At 38.6% G+C, this 7,998-nt stretch overlaps 1 long non-coding RNA gene across 1 annotated transcript; it reads right to left on the bottom strand.

The window, feature by feature from the left end:
• Positions 1-218: 218 nt before the first annotated feature.
• Positions 219-1,891, bottom strand: LOC121990569. Its single transcript, XR_006114627.1, has 3 exons — positions 1,712-1,891; positions 899-1,449; positions 219-801 (listed from the first exon to the last, which is right to left on the bottom strand). It is a non-coding gene; the product is annotated as an uncharacterized LOC121990569 (long non-coding RNA).
• Positions 1,892-7,998: the final 6,107 nt, after the last annotated feature.

The raw sequence follows: 7,998 nt of genomic DNA, 5'->3' as shown, positions 1-7,998 counted from the left end.
GTCCTAACAGTGAAAAGACCCCTTATCCCTCTCTTCCCCCCTATTTACCTTTATACCCAAAAGTGCATCCGCATCACTTACATATATAGAACTTTATAACAATGCAAATTAAGGTTAGGGTCGTAGCTTTAAAAAACATTGTGATGGAATATATTAATGTGAGATAAAGAAGTGCATGTATTATTTTATTTGATAATACTATATTTGACATCAAGATGTTGCATAATTGGAAAAAATATATTTAACATCAAGATATTTTATGGTATATTACTTAATTTTATACAATCACATGCTGTTCCCATGCATTTATCAACTTGTCAATGTTTTTTGAGACATACAAAGAAAGAACAAAGAAATATATTTATCACAAGGATAAGTCGCAATGGATTCTCTTGGTTATTGTTCAAGCAATGGTGTCTACTCCAAGAACCACAATAGATGCTTCAACGATGCATGTATCGTTGAGCAGAAATCCTCTAGATGGATCTTGTACTTCTTTCCAGCTTAGGAACTTGGGAAATCCCCAACTGTAATTCTCTGACGAGAACAAGTATTTCACTACAAAAATAAATAAGAAAATATGATCATATGATTATTTCAAGTTAAAGAAAAGAAAGCAGAGAAATCAAATTGTCTAAACATGAAAACTTCAAGTTCTTGGCATTGAGTTGATCCAACAAGCAAAGGCTAAAATCCACATAGACACTTGCCTTGGAAGCAAGAACAGTAGAATAGTCCATCCTCAAGAAAACAGCAACGGAGTCTTTGTATGTGTCTAAGTTTGGATAGAGCGAGATACTCCTACACATATCGAAATCAAAGGAAACAAATAATTATATCTTAAGTCTTAAATGCTCAAAGCTTACAACGATCCAATTAAGAACAAGTAACGGAATACCAGTTGTAGCCGCCTGACGCAAAAACTTCAGACTTTAGTTCAACCTTCGATTTGGAAACATTCTTGATTACCCAAGTATATATTCGAGGAGTTACGTCTTTGTTTAGGGACCAGAATTTACTGATTCCTTCTTTGTCTAATTTGCATGCATAAGCCTCCAAGACTTCAGCTCCAAAGATGCAACAATCGTTGACAAGTAAACCAGATTTTGAATTGTTGAACTTGTTCAATGCAACCTTACAACAAAAACCATCAAGGGATTCGCTATGGAAATAGTCTTCGCCTAAATGAAAAAGTTAAGAGAACATTATAATTAACTGCACCAACAAATCCAGGTAAGAGCAACTTCCTGTATTAAGATGAGTTATTCTGGAACTTTGAAAGTTTAGTGACCTTCCTTTTGTATGTGCTCCGCATGTAATTGATCATATATGAAGAGCTTATAGATTGCTTTGATCACTGAATTTTTTGAAGCTGCATTATCATGTGAGAGGTAAAGACCGACATATTTCTCACCATCTTCTTCTAAAACTGATTCCAGTAGCAACTCCCTGCAGTTTAATAATTCTTCTCTTAGCTATCTTTTGCGATGCATTTTCTCATGCCCAGTCTTTTAAAGATCTTAAATCTTATAGAATGAAGGGAGAAATTTCAATTGTATTGAATAAAAGCCTGGAGTAGTGTTTCTCTAGTAAAACAATACTCAAAACTTATGAACTACAAAAACTTGATTTTCACTTGGTAAAGAACGAACATGTGATTTGTTCTTAAACTACATGTCAAAACACACACACAAATAAAAAACATAATTACCAGGTAAAACCACAGGCTGTGAAAGTACCGGAGTAATACGCCTCAGCACCTCGATTTGCAATGGTTGAGAAACCATCAATCATCCACCTAAATGGATCTGTTCTATCGCCTGCCTTCTCTCCACCTTTCTTCGGGTCGATAACATATTTGGGAGAAACCATAACCTCCCGTTCTTATAATTCTGTAAGTGTTTCCCCTTTGAATTCGATACCAAAAGCCTTTCTTATATATATATTCAGCCGTTCTTCTATTATACCATGAACTTTCTGTTGGAACTCAAAAGTCTTCCCTAAGCCCAAGATTATGTTTTGGGAAGAAACAAAAGTTTTTGGTTCAATTAAGTTAAGTCATTTAATGGTTAATTAAATTATCTTGGAAATTGCTAAATTAAATTATCAAAAGAAATTGCTTTGTCTTCTATGCCATTAATAAGTTTGGCCAGTTGGGTCTTTTAATGGTCATGTGCGTGTGACACGTTGGGCGACGTTAGGCCCACCACGCCGAAAACCAAAAGCCTATCCAACGGTCCACCTGGTCGACACATAACCATACGTGAGCAACTATATCGGAAAATTATAATTGATTAGTACGGGATGAATGATTTTTTTTTTTCCACATTCTTATCAAATTCATACCTTTATCCTGTAATAATAATTTTATCCTGCACTAACGAACTCATTCATATAGGGGCATAATTTCTACATTCAAACCAATTAGAACTATAAATTAGCTGAGCTAAATTGAATTTTAAGATGTTTAAATTTATTTGATAAAGTAAATGAGTTGAGCGGAGTTGAATTTAAAATTAATTAAGTTTTTGAAATAATTATTTAAATTTAACTTAGTCTATTTTTTTTTATCAATTTGAGTTGTTTAAAATTTAGCTTAGCTTGATTTATTGAGATATTATCAAGTTCTTAATTCAAATTTAATTTGAGCTCCACTTGACTCAAATTTGAGCTGGTCTTGAAAAAACAGGACAAGGGTAAACCAAGATAAAAAAAAACAAAAATTTAGAATAAACTAAGGGTAATCTTAATTGTTTTACAACTGTACATAATAATCCAGGATGCTAAAGCAGATGATCAGCAGATTATACGACAAAGATGTGAGTAAACTAAAACCAAGTTTCACAGGCGAGCAGTAAAGAGGCCGTCTGTTGCGCAAAAGGTGAAACACAAGGGTTTACAGAGGAGTATTATATTACTATTACCTTCTCTGCTTGGAATCCATGACGATGATTCTGAGGACAGGATTAGTTGCAGATCAAATAATTGAGGCAAATAATTCTATTTTTTGGGTCAAAATTGTTGTTTCTTGATTCTAGATTGAACATTGAAAATGGAAGAAATGAGATGTTAGATTTTGGTTAAATTGGAGGATGGATGGAGTTACTTTAATGTAAGTGTCGATGGCCCGGTAGAGACCGTCGTCCATGGCGCGGGCGTGGACTGGAAGCGAGCTCACGAGCTCCTCGAAGGCGGCAACGGTGAGCCCTGAGTCAAGTGCGGCCTCTGTCACACCCCAGGGGTATAGTTCTCGGTATCCCACTCGGTGACAATATAATATAAGAAGCCCTAAACACCATCTAAACAACATAACCAAAAAATGTATCAACTTTTATATATATCATATGCTTCATGGACCACAAAACTATACAAATAAACGACATCTGAAATAAAATTACAAAATGTAAATACAACGAAAACAAAAGTGAAACAACCAGGAAATCAGCACGTCGAGATCTCTGAGCAGCTCTATAAAAGTCCAAAATCAACTATAATATCAAAAAGATCCCTGTGTCTGCAAAACTGGAGACCAAGGAATGTAGAAAGTTAGCCAAATGACTAAGTGGATACTCAAGAAAGATGTGCATGAATTTAATCTTGTTTAAGATATCAAAGAGATATCATTTATTATTTCAACTTTTTTTTTTTCTTTGAGTTCTCAAATAATATACATAAGTATATAGTTTTAGTTATGATCATCTAACATTTATTTGTTAAAATTTAAAATTCATCTTCATATATTATCATCAGTTAAAATCAATTCTTCAATCTTATTATTTAATCACTCGGTTATAAGTTATCATGGTAATATCAACATGTATATCAATAGTCCGAATATGATAAATCAACTAAAAAGTGAATCACTTGAGTCAATATCATCAGAGTATAATATCACATGGATAGGCTAAAAACCTCCTCAGAGTATAAGACTGTCGCATACGTCATCTTGTTGATACAGTCTGACCTGGCTGTTGTTTTGATGTTGACACTGATTTAAGTTTGTATCAGATATTAATTAATGATCAAGGTTGATCATGTAGAGAAGAAAAGTCCAAGTACGGATACTTGGCACACGAAGTCGGAGAGGGCTCGGTAGCTCGTTCTCCGGACTAGGTCAGAGAGGGCTCGGTAGCTCGTTCTCTGGACCGGACGAAGTCGGAGAGGGCTCGGTAGCTCGTTCTCCGGACTAGGTCAGAGAGGGCTCGGTAGCTCGTTCTCTGGACCGGACGAAGTCGAAGAGGGCTCGGTAGCTCATTCTCTGGACCAGGAAGACGTTAGGGTTTAGGGCTGGGAAGCTCTAAAACTAACACAAAGACATTGGATCGGTCTGTTGACCGATCCAGTGATACTCTGGTTGTCTGGATCGGTCGACAGACCGATCCAGTGATACCTTTAGGTATTTGATCGGTCGGTGAACCGATCAGTAACCACACAGAAGCTTTCTGTGGGTTATCTGATCGGTATGTGGACCGATCAGTAACCACACAGAAACTTTCTGTGGGTTATCTGATCGGTCTGTGGACCGATCAGTAACCACACAAAAGACTTCTGTGGGCTATCTGATCGGTCTGGTGACCGATCAGGAACAAGCGACGAAGACTCAGAACCGTAAGGAGATCGGTCTGTGGACCGATCCACACACAGGCTGATCGGTCCACAGACCGATCAGAGTCTTCCCAGACCGATCAGGATGAGTCCTGATCGGTCTAGAGAGCTATGGATCGGTCTGTTGACCAATCCACAACATGTCGTTTGTTTCTGCTGCTTCTCTGATATTTCTGATTCACTTCTGATTCACCTGATCAAATCATCTGCTGTGAGATTTTTAAGTTACAGGTTGTAGGTATCGTGCCATTGGTTAATTTCAAATGAAGCTCCATCAGAAGAATAAGAACAAGCGCCCTTTATGCTGTAATTCACTGCAAGTGATGCAATTCGAGCTTCAACGTTCACTGGCTGCGATCAGTTGGACTCTTGCTCATTGGTTCGAGCTCAGAGACACCAGTGAAGACCATGGATGGTATTGGTGTGAGTTCAGAGAACCAGATAAGAAGGAAGAGTGATTGGCGACGCCTGAGTTGGTTGCAGTGATTTGACACAGGTGACAGTGATTCGGGACAGTGAGAAAGCAGAATAAGAAGAAGGAAGAAGAGAGGTTTGCTAAGGTTCTGAAAAAACTCTCTGTCGATCAAGAGGCTGTGTTGTTGAGCTCTTGACTGAAGACTTCCTTCTGTCTTTGCGTGCGTTTTGCTTCGTGGCTGTAAGTTTCATTTGTTCATTCCTTCAGCCACCAAAACTCTGTAAGTCATTGTGCTTTGTTTTCAAATTTATTCTGTGACTTTTGTGGAGAGGTTACTCCACCGGGAAGGAGAAATACTTAGCCGGAATTTGTCCGGGGTGTGATCTACCGAAAGATCAAGGGATCGTCCACCTTACGGACACGCCGAGGAGTAGGGGCAAGTTATCCCCGAACCTCGTACATCGTTTTGTTAGTGTTGGTTGGTTTTCTTTCCTTGCATCAGTTTTTGTTTTGTTTATTTCCGCTGTGCTAACAAAGTCTTGTGAGGAAATTGATTGAGTTTTAGTGGAGGCTATTCACACCCCCCCCTCTCTAGCCATCCGAAGATCCTAACACATCTGACGTACGGGCTATCAGTCCTCACCGGTGGAAAACATAATAAACACTGACCGAGGGCTACATCACGCCACCACGCCTCGGGTGTACGATCAGGTACTCTGGACCACGGGCCGCCGCGCTACCACAATAATATGTGGGTGGTCCAGTACTCTAATATAAAGTTCTGATACAAAGTTAGGCTCACCGTCTTCACTTTTTAATATTCTTCATTTACTATCTTTATTGTTTCACCTTTATGATTATATTTATCCATTTATCATGATTATTCTCTTTTCATATTGAATGGTCAATCAAGGTAATATTTTCGTATCAAATCTATTAATTTATCATTATAGGGTCCACAGATAAAAAGCTACAAGTATCAACAGATAGAGTATCAAAAACATGAAGTATGAAAGATCAAGCAAGTCAAAAAGACAAGGTATCAACAGAAAAGTTGAAACATCCCAAGTTTTTTTTTTTACCAATCTCTCTCAACAACTACGATATAAATGATCACATTGCAGAACCATAAGGGAACTATCATAACCAATAGTCAAGACTGCATCAACAAGTGTGTATCGTTAAGAACGATAACCCCTCAGCATTCCCCACCCGAATGATAAAGAAACGAAAATCTCTTGCGATAGATCCCGTGTGCACTGCACTCCCGGACAATGGACATAACCATGCGTCCATCCCGCCTCCTCGTCTACTCCGTCCATGGGCCTTCTGGCATATCTTGGAAGTCATCCTCACCTGTAATATAAATGTGGTGAGTCTACGACCCAGTAAGTACCGACCATTATGAGTATGAAGATATCCATAAGATAGTAGAAATAGCAGCTAGAAGTCTTTTAAAGAAAACATAGCACAACGAGGAACGACATAAGAAAGATAGAACATGCAACAGTATTCCTACGTAGCTAATAGGGTGAATATGTCACATATCCGGTAATCACAATTAGAGTCAGTCAGCAGTCCCATGAACCTAGAGGTACCTCGTAGAGAACATGGATCCAGTCATATAGCCGAAGCTACCATATCAATCAAGTTTGGATGGGCCCTCCTCGAAATTCAGAATATTTCTTTAATTTTAAAACAACACTTCCCATATAAATCCCAGTATAAACCTACATATGAACAAGAAATAATATCAATTATTTACCCTCCAATGATTTAATTATTTAATACTCATTTCACTATTTTAAGTATCATTTTAATTCTCTTTTGAAAATAATTATATAAATATATATAATTTCATTATTACTTTATTCATGCACAAGGATAAATATATGAGTCAAAGAGAAATGTGCCCACTTTATATACAGCAAAATCTTCGAGTGTCGGCAGGTCACCGTGCTCCACTCGAGCTCGTGTCTACATACATAATACGAAACATATCTCAAGTAATTAAATACTATCCAATAAAAATCATGACATGAACATCTAAATTTAATTTACAACTCGAAGCGCTATCTCATACCACTTCGCATTCCTAAACGAAACCGTTGTTTTAATCTAGATAGCTCTCCTAAGTACACATTGATTAATACACGACATAAAGTAGACCTTCTAAAGATTGTTGTGGCTGCTGAAACTGAGGGCAGCAATTAGGGTTGTTTTCTCTTCGTCGTTGGCCATCTCAGCTAGCTCCGGTGAACTCCGGCGAACTCTGCTGGTGCTGCCAAGGAAAGGACAGCAGCTAAGGCTGCTGGTTGGAGAAGACAAAAGGCAGTAAGATGCTGCTGTTGGTGGGGAAAAGGAGAGCAACTAGGGCTTTGTTTCCCCCCTTTCCTAGTGGTCCGGCGAGCTCCGACACACTCCGAGGAGCTCCGACGATGCTGTCGAGAAGAAGGACAGTAAGGAAGAAGAAGCTTGTTGCTTGTTCCCGTTGGAAAAGAGAAAAGAAGAAGAGAAGGGGGTTACAAGCTTGGAGAAGAATAACAGGGAGAGCCCTGTTGTTCGTCGTCGCTATAGAAGAGAAAGAGGAGGAGAAGAAAAAAAAGAAGAAAGGGGGAGAAGAAGAAAAGGGGAAAGGAAAAAAGGAGGAGGTGTGGGGGAGGGTGTGTGCACGTGGGTGGGTATGGGTGCATTTGTTTTTTTTTTTTTTGTCATACTTAACATTCTCCTCCACTAAAAAAAATTTGGTCCCCAAATTTAAGCAATTGCGAAGCATTGATACCTGGGGAAAATAAATGAGGATATCCGATACGCATATCCTCCTCACGCTCCCAAGTTGCTTCTTGATCAGAGTGGTGCTGCCACCCAACCTTTACGAGACGGAGGCATTTGTTCCGCAATCGATGTTCCTTGCGATCCAGAATACGAACAGGGAATTCTTCGTATGTCGCATCAGACTGTAGGGGAACTACAAGATC

The sequence above is a fragment of the Zingiber officinale genome, chromosome 6B (genome assembly GCF_018446385.1).
Source record: "Zingiber officinale cultivar Zhangliang chromosome 6B, Zo_v1.1, whole genome shotgun sequence".
NCBI classification, from domain to species: domain Eukaryota; kingdom Viridiplantae; phylum Streptophyta; class Magnoliopsida; order Zingiberales; family Zingiberaceae; genus Zingiber; species Zingiber officinale.
The sequence above is the reverse complement of the archived record's forward strand: the minus strand, read 5'-3'. Positions and strand labels throughout refer to the sequence as shown.